This window comes from Amphiura filiformis, chromosome 3 (assembly GCF_039555335.1).
Source record: "Amphiura filiformis chromosome 3, Afil_fr2py, whole genome shotgun sequence".
Taxonomy (NCBI): domain Eukaryota; kingdom Metazoa; phylum Echinodermata; class Ophiuroidea; order Amphilepidida; family Amphiuridae; genus Amphiura; species Amphiura filiformis.
In genome coordinates this window covers 3,669,598-3,685,715 of record NC_092630.1, presented here as the reverse complement: position 1 = coordinate 3,685,715, position 16,118 = coordinate 3,669,598, and the positions used below count along the sequence as shown (strand labels likewise).

At 36.7% G+C, this 16,118-nt stretch overlaps 1 protein-coding gene across 1 annotated transcript in view; it reads right to left on the bottom strand.

Annotated features, from left to right (window-relative positions):
- Window positions 1-9,263, bottom strand: part of LOC140147890 (plexin-A4-like) — a 165,071-nt gene extending 155,808 nt beyond the window's left edge. The window contains exon 1 of the mRNA XM_072169669.1: window positions 9,086-9,263. The gene's annotated coding sequence lies outside the window, so the exon portion shown is untranslated. The remainder of the gene's footprint in view (window positions 1-9,085) is intronic.
- Window positions 9,264-16,118: the final 6,855 nt, after the last annotated feature.

Below are 16,118 nucleotides of genomic sequence, written 5' to 3'. Positions count from 1 at the left end.
AATATAGATGTAGATGGAGATGAACAGTCTCACGTAATTCCCATCATAATCTTGAGCACACCGCAATAATTTCACTCTCAAATTTCTATGAATCATGATCATTGCAATCCTAGGGAGAATTCATTTGCCTTAAAGCGCATCTGATCAAAGACACAACAAATACCCGATTTACTGGTTTGTGCTGCTGGTGTCAGTGTCATTATATGTGATGGCAATGAATACACACAAATCTAACCTGGTATTGTATAGGTCACTGACTGACACAGGCTGTGTTACAATGTATGCAATGTGTCAAAATACAGATATAGATAAAGACCCATCTGGAAACATTTGTCAACTAAAATACAACCTGACTTCAATTTACGGTTTGTGTAGGGTACCAAAAAGGTCTTGATCAAGGGGATGTACACCTTGATACATGATACATACACTATGTATCATAATGTATGACTATGTAGCATAGAATTACCAACAGATTCTACAATTTTGCTTCACTAGGTTTCGGAGTGAATGAACTTTGAGTAGGTGGTACTGGTAGATATTTATCTCACATTTGAGCATTTTTATGACACGTACATCTGGAAATATTTTACCAAATCAAAAGTAACTTTATACTGTGAAATAAATGATTCAAAAATTATCTCTGCTTATTTCCAAACTGGTTCTTTGAAATAGTGGGACCAATCCCCCGGATCATCTTGTCTACTGGAAGTTTTGTTTTCAAATTCAAGTAGACTTTGAGGGTTTGGGAAAGGCAATCCAGGTGTCATATTTTTAGATTTTTACAATTTTAGAATGCAGAATTGTCAAATATTTATATGGCAGCTATTGCAGATATGGCCTTCTTCCTTGCATTGGGTTCACATTTATGAAGCATCAACATGAAGATTTCACACCACCAAATAGAATTATATGGTTGTGCGCCCTTAATTTCACTTCTCAGAAAAACCCATGTATTCTCAATTTAAGCATTAAAATGAGCAGAAATTTGCATAATTTTAGCCAAATTTGGATTGGTCATGATTAGTAATATTAATTCCTGCAAGTGTACCACAGATGGGAGAGATCGAATAACTTTTAATGATTTTAAGCAGCATTTTCTTTACAGAAACACCGGCTTGGTTTTGCCTGAAAAATAGGAAATTCCCAGACATCGTAGACTTTGAGGGCCAGTCGTAAAAAATAATGACGGTCAACCTATATTTTTTCCCAGCCAGAGAGATCAGGCAAGGGCTGATTTCAACCATCATAGCTGTTGCTTAAAACTGAGTCGCTCCTGTGAAGAAAAAATGACGTTTTCTTAAGGCAAATTTAGCACATATCTCTATGGGACTCTGATTTGGTGGTGTGAGATCTGAATGGAGCTGTGTATGTGAGTCTCAACTTTTGATTGAGCAAGTTAGCCCTGTGCCTAATTCGTGTTTGCATTCACCGAAAAAGTGCATTGACTGAATTTATGTAATTAAAGGCTAAAATTGAAGAGAACTGCAACATTTGCTACAAATATACCAGTGCTAAGGTGAGTTATGAACCGAAATGTGTGTTTGAGTGAAGATTCCATTTCGTAGAGTGACTTAGGCCCGTGCCATGCTTACAATCATGATATTTTGTAAGCTTACATCATCAATGGCATGCAATGACTCAGTGCCCGCTCGAGAAGACCTTGCCGTCCGGTGCTAGGGTACTGGTCGGAACTCATGCAATAGGCGCCTGGATCAGGTAAGCTTACGGTTTGTGTGTGTGTGGGGGGGGAAGGCTAAGACTTATGATTCCACTACTGGTAACCTATGCAATGTTTACAATCATGATGGTATGCAATGACTCAGTGCCAGATGTAGAAGACATCAGTATAATGGTGGCACGTGGGCTAGGGGCACTGGTTGGAGCTCATAAAATGTGTCCATGGATCAGGTAAGCTTATTGGGGGGTAGACTTAAGATTTCACTAATAGGCCATATAATTCAACACTTATAATTCAGATATTGTGGTCATGTTCTTCTTTGTTTCTGTGTGTCTGCCTGGTTACTCGTCCCTCTTGACTGTAAATTGCTGAAAGCCTAAGTCTTGGTAAATTTTTAACATGGTAATCACAATGCTATCTTCAGTAGATAGCAGATGTCAGAGACACAATAATTCTGCTTGAAAAAAAAAATTTAACCAGCTTCTTGCTCAAATTATGCTAAAAATAAGTTAATTAGATTAAAATAGTCTGAAATTAAGGACAATCAGAAACATGTTGGATCATTCAGATTTCACACCACCAAATAGAATTATATGGTTGTGCGCCTTAATTTCACTTCTCAGAAAAACCCATGTATTCTCAATTTAAGCATTAAAATGAGCAGAAATTTGCATAATTTTAGCCAAATTTGGATTGGTCATGATTAGTAATATTAATTCCTGCAAGTGTACCACAGATGGGAGAGATCGAATAACTTTTAATGATTTTAAGCAGCATTTTCTTTACAGAAACACCGGCTTGGTTTTGCCTGAAAAATAGGAAATTCCCAGACATCGTAGACTTTGAGGGCCAGTCGTAAAAAATAATGACGGTCAACCTATATTTTTCCCAGCCAGAGAGATCAGGCAAGGGCTGATTTCAACCATCATAGCTGTTGCTTAATTTAGCACATATCTCTATGGGACTCTGATTTGGTGGTGTGAGATCTTCAGATTTCACACCACCAAATAGAATTATATGGTTGTGCGCCCTTAATTTCACTTCTCAGAAAAACCCATGTATTCTCAATTTAAGCATTAAAATGAGCAGAAATTTGCATAATTTTAGCCAAATTTGGATTGGTCATGATTAGTAATATTAATTCCTGCAAGTGTACCACAGATGGGAGAGATCGAATAACTTTTAATGATTTTAAGCAGCATTTTCTTTACAGAAACACCGGCTTGGTTTTGCCTGAAAAATAGGAAATTCCCAGACATCGTAGACTTTGAGGGCCAGTCGTAAAAAATAATGACGGTCAACCTATATTTTTTCCCAGCCAGAGAGATCAGGCAAGGGCTGATTTCAACCATCATAGCTGTTGCTTAATTTAGCACATATCTCTATGGGACTCTGATTTGGTGGTGTGAGATCTTCAGATTTCACACCACCAAATAGAATTATATGGTTGTGCGCCCTTAATTTCACTTCTCAGAAAAACCCATGTATTCTCAATTTAAGCATTAAAATGAGCAGAAATTTGCATAATTTTAGCCAAATTTGGATTGGTCATGATTAGTAATATTAATTCCTGCAAGTGTACCACAGATGGGAGAGATCGAATAACTTTTAATGATTTTAAGCAGCATTTTCTTTACAGAAACACCGGCTTGGTTTTGCCTGAAAAATAGGAAATTCCCAGACATCGTAGACTTTGAGGGCCAGTCGTAAAAAATAATGACGGTCAACCTATATTTTTTCCCAGCCAGAGAGATCAGGCAAGGGCTGATTTCAACCATCATAGCTGTTGCTTAAAACTGAGTCGCTCCTGTGAAGAAAAAATGACGTTTTCTTAAGGCAAATTTAGCACATATCTCTATGGGACTCTGATTTGGTGGTGTGAGATCTGAATGGAGCTGTGTATGTGAGTCTCAACTTTTGATTGAGCAAGTTAGCCCTGTGCCTAATTCGTGTTTGCATTCACCGCAGAAGTGCATTGACTGAATTTATGTAATTAAAGGCTAAAATTGAAGAGAACTGCAACATTTGCTACAAATATACCAGTGCTAAGGTGAGTTATGACCAAATGTGTGTTTGAGTGAAGATTCCATTTCAGTAGAGTGACTTAGGCCCATGCAATGTTTACAATCATGATATTTTGTAAGCTTACATCATCAATGGCATGCAATGACTCAGTGCCAGATAGAGAAGACATCAGTATGGTGCTAGGGTACTGGTCGGAACTCATGCAATAGGCGCCTGGATCAGGTAAGCTTACGGTTTGTGTGTGTGTGGGGGGGGTAGGCTAAGCTTATGATTCCACTACTGGTAACCTATGCAATGTTTACAATCATGATGGTATGCAATGACTCAGTGCCAGATGTAGAAGACATCAGTATAATGGTGGCACGTGGGCTAGGGCACTGGTTGGAGCTCATAAAATGTGTCCATGGATCAGGTAAGCTTATTGGGGGGGTAGACTTAAGATTTCACTAATAGGCCATATAATTCAACACTTATAATTCAGATATTGTGGTCATGTTCTTCTTTGTTTCTGTGTGTCTGCCTGGTTACTCGTCCCTCTTGACTGTAAATTGCTGAAAGCCTAAGTCTTGGTAAATTTTTAACATGGTAATCACAATGCTATCTTCAGTAGATAGCAGATGTCACAGACACAATAATTAAAAAAAAAAAAAAAAATTTAACCAGCTTCTTGCTCAAATTATGCTAAAAATAAGTTAATTAGATTAAAATAGTCTGAAATTAAGGACAATCAGAAACATGTTGGATCATTCAGATTTCACACCACCAAATAGAATTATATGGTTGTGCGCCTTAATTTCACTTCTCAGAAAAACCCATGTATTCTCAATTTAAGCATTAAAATGAGCAGAAATTTGCATAATTTTAGCCAAATTTGGATTGGTCATGATTAGTAATATTAATTCCTGCAAGTGTACCACAGATGGGAGAGATCGAATAACTTTTAATGATTTTAAGCAGCATTTTCTTTACAGAAACACCGGCTTGGTTTTGCCTGAAAATAGGAAATTCCCAGACATCGTAGACTTTGAGGGCCAGTCGTAAAAAATAATGACGGTCAACCTATATTTTTTCCCAGCCAGAGAGATCAGGCAAGGGCTGATTTCAACCATCATAGCTGTTGCTTAATTTAGCACATATCTCTATGGGACTCTGATTTGGTGGTGTGAGATCTTCAGATTTCACACCACCAAATAGAATTATATGGTTGTGCGCCCTTAATTTCACTTCTCAGAAAAACCCATGTATTCTCAATTTAAGCATTAAAATGAGCAGAAATTTGCATAATTTTAGCCAAATTTGGATTGGTCATGATTAGTAATATTAATTCCTGCAAGTGTACCACAGATGGGAGAGATCGAATAACTTTTAATGATTTTAAGCAGCATTTTCTTTACAGAAACACCGGCTTGGTTTTGCCTGAAAAATAGGAAATTCCCAGACATCGTAGAGTTTGAGGGCCAGTCGTAAAAAATAATGACGGTCAACCTATATTTTTTTTTTTTTTTTTTGATCAGGCAAGGGCTGATTTCAACCATCATAGCTGTTGCTTAAAACTGAGTCGCTCCTGTGAAGAAAAAATGACGCTTTCTTAAGGCAAATTTAGCACATATCTCTATGGGACTCTGATTTGGTGGTGTGAGATCTGAAGGCCTAGATAGAAAAATGGTCGCTGGTCAGTGGTCACCAGTCAGCACCCAATCTTAACCCTTATCCTATTCTCATAATCCAAACCATATCCTAATTTCTAACCCTCTAACCCTAATCCTTATCTCTAGGCTGCAGCAGTGGCGGTGCCAGGAATTTTTTTTTTGGGGGGTGCAAAATCAACCAATTTTGCGCAAAATCGCAGCAAAAGGTGGACAAATTTGTAATTTGTAGTTTTTACTGGAGGGGGCAGGAGTTCTGACTGGGGGACATCCCCCCCATGCCTCCCATGGCACCACCTGCCACTGGGCAACAGTTATTCTGCTCATGCCCATTTATCCCACTCAACTGCAAGTTCTTATCACCCAAAACATTACACACCCACACATACAGAGTAGGAGAGAAACTGAAATATGGCATTACACATTTACAGGATAATATCACTTCTTAACAATAAACACACTTTCGTTTTCATTGGACTTAACCCCATGTTCTGACCTTTAACCTCTAAAGCATAACTCTATGTCAATTATTTTCAACAAAGCCTCAAATCTGCTAACAATTTAGAAACCTCTGATCTTTGTCATCAACACACAGAACATCACCAAATATCTGAATTTTGTCTGTTACCAACTGCACAAACAAGAGGCTATGATGTAAATAAATGTCATCTAACATCTTCTATTTAAGGTATACAACACTGTACATTTAGTACATGTAGTGGGAATTTCAAAGAGGGCTTTAGTTTCTGCTAATTTTGCAAATACAGGTTAGGTCGCTAATTTTATTATGCACTTTGTCACAGCACTGTTAAGGGGGTAAGTACTACATGTACACCCCTGTGGTAAATTTGTGACTATTTTTGCATTTTTCTCAAAAATAATAACACAGTGGTAACAAAAGTTAAATGTATATTATTGGGGCAAGGAATCCAATAACTACACTGAAATTTCAGTAACTCAAGACAAGCAGTTCAGTATATTAGTATATGTATATGATAGAAAATGAGGTACATCCGAGCGGTACCTTATATTTCTTATCATAAATAATGAACCGCTTGTCTTGGATCACTGAAATTCCAGTGTAGTAATTGGATTCCTTGCCCCTATAATATACATAACTTTTGTTACCACTGTGTTATTAGTTTTTGAGAAAAATGCAAAAATAGACACAAATTTATCAAGGCGTGTAGTACCCCCCTAACCCTAACCGCCTAAGGGCTTTTTGGCGACGGGAAGGGAAAGAAGGAAGGAATAAAGAGAGAAAAGAAGGAAAGAAGTTGTTTGCTCTGGGTGGGATTCGAACCCGAGACCCCTCGCATGCCAGGCACTGGGTCGGCGACACTTTGCCACGGGTCTTGGGCTTCACTGGCCAATAAACCGTGCCTATATATCACTTAGGGCGATTGCGTCATCACACCACGTGGGATGCATGCCCTAACAGCGCATATATCAAGTAGTATTTTGTAGTATACCGTCCTGTTAGGGTTAAGGAAGCCTATATTGAGTTTCGATAGTGGTAACTCTAACCCTAACCGCCTAAGGGCTTTTTAGCGACGGGAAGGGAAAGAAGGAAGGAATAAAGAGAGAAAAGAAGGAAAGAAGTTGTTTGCTCTGGGTGGGATTCGAACCCGAGACCCCCGCATGCCAGGCACTGGGTCAGCGACACTTTGCCACGGTCTTGGGCTTCACTGGCCAGCGAAACCGTGCCTATATATCACTTAGGGCGATTGCGTCATCACACCACGTGGGATGCATGCACGAACAGCGCATATATCAAGTAGTATTTTGTAGTATACCGTCCTGTTAGGGTTAAAGCATCAATTTTGGGAAAATACCAACACACACATTTTTAGAAATCTCAATATATCAAAACAAATTATTAAAAATAAGCACATATTATTGTATACTTAGCTTCAAGCCATTTGGGTGCAATAACTTTTAATGGGTTCATTGAAACATCCCCCATTAAAATTTTTGTTTTCAAACAAGTTTGGAAACTAATAAAACTTGAGAATATACAAGTATTTATGAATGAAAATGTCTGTGAATTAGCATTATCAATAATTTTACAAATAAATTTTGAATAAATTTCAAATAAACAATTAATTAATCAGATAACAAATTGAGTCACTTTATCCCCCCCCCTCCTCCACCTTCCTTTAGGTAAGAAATTTGGACAAGAAGTATGATTGTGATCTACACACAGCTCCCAGACTAGACATCATCAAACTTTCATTAGCAATGACAACTGATGTTGCTTTTTAACAGTTCTGTGTATTACTATTAGCCCCGGGCATAATTCCTTATAAATTAGCACAGCCCGGCAGTGTACGAAGGGGATGCATATGCAGGGGGTGACCAAAAATGGGTGAAAAATTGACATAAGGTCCACTTTTTGGTGAATGTTTATCAAAAAGGGTGTAAACAGTTCAAAAAGGTCCACTTTTTACAAAACATTTGCACAAGCATACATTTTGAAATTCCATACCACAAATAATAAATCCTGAATACGGACCCCGAGATACAGTTGTAGCCTACATGATGGGCATATCACAAACTTGGACATGTTTCGGAACTTAATATTACTACTTCTACAGCCCATTGGGGGTTAAAAGAGTTCAAATATATATATTTGCTATGGCCTTGTTTTGCAAATCCGGTCTACAAAAAAAGTCAACAGCCTTTCTAAACACCAGCAATTATAATGTGTAGCATCTGTCAAAGGCATTAATTTTGCCCATCCAAGGAGCAAACTTCCCATCTAAAATGACGGGCAGACAGATGGGTGGCTAAATAGCTAAGACACTGCTTAGAAGGTACAATGTCATGTACATACGGAATGGATGTACTATAGCCACAATTTTTATATCACTGGAATTGTCAATTTACTGCACGGGTGGCATTTTCTGCAGTTCAGTGAATTTAAATTAGTGTCTGCACATGGTGTACCTTTTGCCTTTGGAACTATGAGTTATGAATGGTACACCTTTTCCCCACTGTTTATTGGGCCAATTGATAAAGATGCTAGTAACTAATTAAAAGTTACCTCGTGCCTTTTTTTTAAATCTTAAACAGTAAACTAAGAATTTAAGGTGAAGGGCCTTATTGTTTTGAGGAGAGCTGGAGCTGTCATTCAGCCACAGCTCTCCTTAATTGCTTTTAGTATGAGATAAATCGCTCCCCTTAATTGAAATCACAGTGAGCTGTTTCTTACTTCAAATTATGACTTTATAAAAACATACAATTTTTTGTTGAAATCTATAGGTTAAATTTAGGTACCGGTACCTACAACGTAATTCAAAATTCCACATACGGTACTGGAAAAAAACTTCAGAAACTTGGGTTTCCTTTTAGTTTATCAGGCATGTAAAACAACTCTTTTCGCCAGCTAGCCCACCACTCTCCATATTTACAGCTCGGCTACTCAACAATTTCAGGGGTGTGTTTTGAACAGGAAGGGAAGCTACAAATGTAATTACAGCTCGCCCAGAAAAATAAAAAACACAAGGCCTGACCTGTGTTTCTCACCCATCCACACAATGCAAAATAGAATATGCATGTCTACATGTACATATCCATCTTGAAGCTTGACGCTGTTGACGGAATTCCTGAGGCTGAAAAATGTACGGTACCGTAATTTAAAGTGGATCTATTCACAAATCACATTCACAATCACATTAACATTGGTAAAATACTAAGTGGTTACAATTAAATTCTTGCACAGGTGACTTACCTGTAAGACATCACGTGTATATGTCAATAACACAAGGAATTCATACACCCAGCAAATGAAGCAGAGTCAGCTCGTCGAATTCGACAGACAACACACAGTGATGAGCTGTGTACACTAGTCTATGTACTGCTAGTGGTGCTACTGTGTACACTCATCAATGCACTGGCTGCACTTGTAAGGCTAACAAGTCATCAGTAATCAATTTACGCCAATGTAATAATATGACCACTAAGATTTCGCTACTAAAAGCTATAATTCGTATATTGTGTAGACATCCGATTGGTGTAATTCACTGACAGTAGTCAAAATATGCCTCAAATCTGTGAACACGAATATGCCTCCAGGAACACAGCTGATGTTGCCGATACGAAATCCACTTGTTTAGTTTGGCGAGCAATCAGTATCCGTTTAATGAACATTTGTATTGTGTTCAAATTTATTGTTTTTATAAACCAGATAAAGTAACTTAAATGATATTTTGGCTATATAATATATGAGCTAATATTATATATGTCTTTTACAATGTGGTATTTTGAAGAGAAATGGGAAAAGTGCCTACATATGTTAGCCCTGAAATAGATACAAAGAAGATTTCACCAAATTGTTTTCATGGATTTGGCTTTGCGATATGGATGTTGCGAGCCAGCTTCAGAGAGATGAGCAGGATGAGGAGAGAGATGAGCAGGATGCGGATGTAGGTGGAGGAAGTTCAAAGCCAGCAGCATATTCAGGCTACACACACTTTAGCATACATAGGTCCATTTTTTGCTTCTTCGTTTTTCAACAGTGGAAAAACACTGACAAAATGTTTACTTTTTGGTGATATAGGCCTAAAATTTGATAAATGTGAGGCATTCAAAAACAGGCAATTATATAGGAGGTTTTCCCCTTTTTACGCAGCGTAATTGTTTCGAAAATTGAAATCTCAACTTATTGAAGTCCTGGCACAGGCTGGCAGTGACCCCCCACCCCACCCCACCCCAAAAAAGTAAAACAATTCTGTGTCCTGTCCTTCATTCTTTCTTTCTTTTTTCCCTATACCTTTTCTTTGACATGTTTAATCCTTACAAGTATGCCTACCATTTTAGGTCCCTTCCTTGCCGCTAGTTTTTTTCACCATAATAGGGCCTAATCAGGATAACAAGGTATCTTTTCTTGCCCTTTTTCAGGGTTTAAAGTTGAGAAATTATGACGATGGCAAACCAAGTTCAACATCACACATTCCTGTTTTTGTTTTTGATTTTTTGTTTTTAGTTTTTGTTTGTTTGTTTTTTGGGGTTTATTTTTTTTTTTTTTTGTATTTGTTTCGCCAACTTTTTCATAACAAAAATACTAAGTGACAATTTTAATGACTTATCCTTCACTCTTAGGCAATTTACTAAAAATTTAATTGTTACACCTTCGCCGGCATCACTGAATAGGCATTTAAACACTATATCTTTGACAATCTTTTCGTTTTCTTTGATTGGTTGCTTTCCTTTTATTGTAAACTTGACATTTTGTTTGTTTCTTTTCAAATCAAACTTTTAAGGCGTGTCCCAAACTCTATAACAGAACATTATCATGATGAATCCAATTTTACTACATTAAAAGTGAAATATAGAGGGCGCCTATAAAATTCTTTAGAACATCTGCAGGGGTACTAGGACACAATTATAACCATGATGGCGACACCGATTGTGCACAAAACATAATATCCAAAAATAATCGTGCAACCAAAAACGATTTATTTGCTCCCACTAGTTTGTCTATTAATTATCCTTGGTTTTAATTTGCTATTGTTATCTAAACCATTATAGGCCTACAGATATTCAGCTTTCCAATTAATTTTGTTTCCAGTAGTGCTACGGCACTGGAGATGATGATCCGGGTTCATATGATGTACATGATAATATTTCATATCACTGAATTTGTAAGCGCTCTTTAGCAAAGTCATAGTTCATTGAATTTACAACCGTAATGAATAAATAGTAACTTTTTGCACAAGATTTGCGATTTGAGAATTGGCCATTGCTCATTGCAATGAATCTACTATAGGGACAATATAAGTGTGCTTTCATTTAATGACATAAAATGTGCAAAATATTGTAAGGATCAACTAGGGTTTTGACTTTTAAAACCATCTTGGTCAAAAATTGTGCATGAATAGGCCGTTTTCAACAGATTAACCACATTGAACTGTGTCATCTGTTGACGAAATGAACGGGTTTTGACAAAAACCAATCATATTTATTTATTTATTTATTTATTTATTTATTTATTTATTTATTTATTTATTTATTTATTTATTTATTTATTTATTTATTTATTTATTTATTTATTTATTTATTTATTTATTTATTTATTTATTTATTTATTTATTTACAGTAGATATAACAATACAATAACAATATACACTAAGTTCATCAATACATCTACATTAGATATGCACTTCTTCATCAATACACCGAGATCTACAGTAGATAATAATGCAATACTTCATAAATAGGCCTACACAGATCTACAGTAGATAACAATGCACTTCTTCATCAATACACCGATCTACAGTAGATAGCAATGCACTACTTCATCAATACACCGATCTACAGTATAGATATAGCAATACACCACTTCATCAACACATATATCTACATATAATACACTACTTCATCAATACACAGATCTACAGTAGATGTAAGCAATGTACTACTTCATCAATACACAGATCTGCAGAAGATGTAAGCAATGCACTACTTCATCAGTACAAAGATCTACAGTAGATGTAAGCAATGCACTACTTCATCAATACACAGATCTACAGTAGATGTAGTCAATGCAATACTTCATCAATACACAGATCTACAGTAGATGTAGTCAATGCAATACTTCATCAATACACAGATCTACAGTAGATGTAATCAATGCAATACCGTACGTCATCAATATACCGATCTACAGTATAGATATAGCAATGCACTACTTCATCAATACACAGATCTACAATAGATAGCAATGCAATACTTCATCGATACACCGATCTACAGTAGATAGCAATACACTACAGTAGACATAAGCAATACAAAGATCTACAGTAGATGGAAACAATGCAATGCACTACTTCATCAATACACAGATCTACAGTAGATGTAAGCAATGTACTACTTCATCAATACACAGATCTGCAGTAGACGTAAGCAATGCACTACTTCATCAATACACAGATCTGCAGTAGACGTAAGCAATGCACTACTTCATCAATACACAGATCTACAGTAGATGTAAGCAATGCACTACTTCATCAATACACAGATCTACAGTAGATGTAAGCAATGCACTACTTCATCAATACACAGATCTACAGTAGATGTAAGCAATGTACTACTTCATCAATACACAGATCTACAGTAGATGTAAGCAATACTACTTCATCAATACACAGATCTGCAGTAGACGTAAGCAATGCACTACTTCATCAATACACAGATCTACAGTAGATGTAAGCAATGCACTACTTCATCAATACACAGATCTACAGTAGATGTAAGCAATGTACTACTTCATCAATACACAGATCTACAGTAGATGTAAGCAATGTACTACTTCATCAATACACAGATCTGCAGTAGACGTAAGCAATGCACTACTTCATCAATACACAGATCTACAGAAGATGTAAGCAATGTACTACTTCATCAATACACAGATCTGCAGTAGACGTAAGCAATGCACTACTTCATCAATACACAGATCTACAGTAGATGTAAGCAATGCACTACTTCATCAATACACAGATCTACAGTAGATGTAAGCAATGTACTACTTCATCAATACACAGATCTACAGTAGATGTAAGCAATGTACTACTTCATCAATACACAGATCTGCAGTAGACGTAAGCAATGCACTACTTCATCAATACACAGATCTACAGAAGATGTAAGCAATGTACTACTTCATCAATACACAGATCTACAGTAGATGTAAGCAATGTACTACTTCATCAATACACAGATCTGCAGTAGACGTAAGCAATGCACTACTTCATCAATACACAGATCTACAGTAGATGTAAGCAATGCACTACTTCATCAATACACAGATCTACAGTAGATGTAAGCAATGTACTACTTCATCAATACACAGATCTACAGTAGATGTAAGCAATGTACTACTTCATCAATACACAGATCTGCAGTAGACGTAAGCAATGCACTACTTCATCAATACACAGATCTACAGAAGATGTAAGCAATGTACTACTTCATCAATACACAGATCTGCAGTAGACGTAAGCAATGCACTACTTCATCAATACACAGATCTACAGTAGATGTAAGCAATACTACTTCATCAATACACAGATCTGCAGTAGACGTAAGCAATGCACTACTTCATCAATACACAGATCTACAGTAGATGTAAGCAATACTACTTCATCAATACACAGATCTGCAGTAGACGTAAGCAATGCACTACTTCATCAATACACAGATCTACAGTAGATGTAAGCAATGCACTACTTCATCAATACACAGATCTACAGTAGATGTAAGCAATACTACTTCATCAATACACAGATCTGCAGTAGACGTAAGCAATGCACTACTTCATCAATACACAGATCTACAGTAGATGTAAGCAATGCACTACTTCATCAATACACAGATCTACAGTAGATGTAAGCAATGCACTACTTCATCAATACACAGATCTACAGTAGATGTAAGCAATACTACTTCATCAATACACAGATCTACAGTAGATGTAAGCAATGCACTACTTCATCAATACACAGATCTACAGTAGATGTAAGCAATGCACTACTTCATCAATACACAGATCTACAGTAGATGTAAGCAATACTACTTCATCAATACACAGATCTACAGTAGATGTAAGCAATACTACTTCATCAATACACAGATCTACAGTAGATGTAAGCAATGCACTACTTCATCAATACACAGATCTACAGTAGATGTAAGCAATGCACTACTTCATCAATACACAGATCTACAGTAGATGTAAGCAATGCACTACTTCATCAATACACAGATCTACAGTAGATGTAAGCAATACTACTTCATCAATACACAGATCTGCAGTAGACGTAAGCAATGCACTACTTCATCAATACACAGATCTACAGTAGGTGTAAGCAATGCACTACTTCATCAATACACAGATCTACAGTAGATGTAAGCAATGCACTACTTCATCAATACACAGATCTACAGTAGATGTAAGCAATACTACTTCATCAATACACAGATCTGCAGTAGACGTAAGCAATGCACTACTTCATCAATACACAGATCTACAGTAGGTGTAAGCAATGCACTACTTCATCAATACACAGATCTACAGTAGATGTAAGCAATACTACTTCATCAATACACAGATCTACAGTAGATGTAAGCAATGCACTACTTCATCAATACACAGATCTACAGTAGATGTAAGCAATGCACTACTTCATCAATACACAGATCTACAGTAGATGTAAGCAATGCACTACTTCATCAATACACAGATCTACAGTAGATGTAAGCAATACTACTTCATCAATACACAGATCTGCAGTAGACGTAAGCAATGCACTACTTCATCAATACACAGATCTACAGTAGGTGTAAGCAATGCACTACTTCATCAATACACAGATCTACAGTAGATGTAAGCAATGCACTACTTCATCAATACACAGATCTACAGTAGATGTAAGCAATACTACTTCATCAATACACAGATCTGCAGTAGACGTAAGCAATGCACTACTTCATCAATACACAGATCTACAGTAGGTGTAAGCAATGCACTACTTCATCAATACACAGATCTACAGTAGATGTAAGCAATACTACTTCATCAATACACAGATCTACAGTAGATGTAAGCAATGCACTACTTCATCAATACACAGATCTACAGTAGATGTAAGCAATGTACTACTTCATCAATACACAGATCTGCAGAAGATGTAAAGCAATGCACTACTTCATCAATACACAGATCTATAGTAGATGTAGTCAATGCAATACTTCATCAGTACAAAGATCTACAGTAGATGTAAGCAATGTACTACTTCATCAATACACAGATCTACAGTAGATGTAAGCAATGTACTACTTCATCAATACACAGATCTGCAGAAGATGTAAAGCAATGCACTACTTCATCAATACACAGATCTATAGTAGATGTAGTCAATGCAATACTTCATCAGTACAAAGATCTACAGTAGATGTAAGCAATGTACTACTTCATCAATACACAGATCTACAGTAGATGTAAGCAATGTACTACTTCATCAATACACAGATCTGCAGAAGATGTAAAGCAATGCACTACTTCATCAATACACTGATCTACAATAGATGTAAAGCAACGCACTACTTCATCAATACACATATCTACATTAGATAAAGCAATGCACTGCTTCATCAATATTCTCCACATTTGATGGAAAATGCACTACGTCATCAATATACAGATCTACAGTAGGTGTAAGCAATGCACTACTTCATCAATACACAGATCTACAGAAGATGTAAGCAATGTACTACTTCATCAATACACAGATCTACAGTAGATGTAAGCAATGTACTACTTCATCAATACACAGATCTGCAGAAGATGTAAAGCAATGCACTACTTCATCAATACACATATCTACAGTAGATGTAAAGCAATGCACTACTTCATCAATACACAGATCTACAGTAGAAGTAAAGCAATGCACTACTTCATCAATACACTGATCTACAATAGATGTAAAGCAACGCACTACTTCATCAATACACATATCTACAGTAGATAAAGCAATGCACTGCTTCATCAATATTCTCCACATTTGATGGAAAATGCACTACGTCATCAATATACAGATGTAAGCAATGTACTACTTCATCAATACAAAGATCTACAGTAGATGTAAGCAGTACACTACTTCATCAATACACAGATCTATAGTAGATGTAAGCAATGCACTACATGAATAATTATGTTGCTGAGCCCACCCTCCAAAATATTCTGGATCCGCGCGCATAGCCTA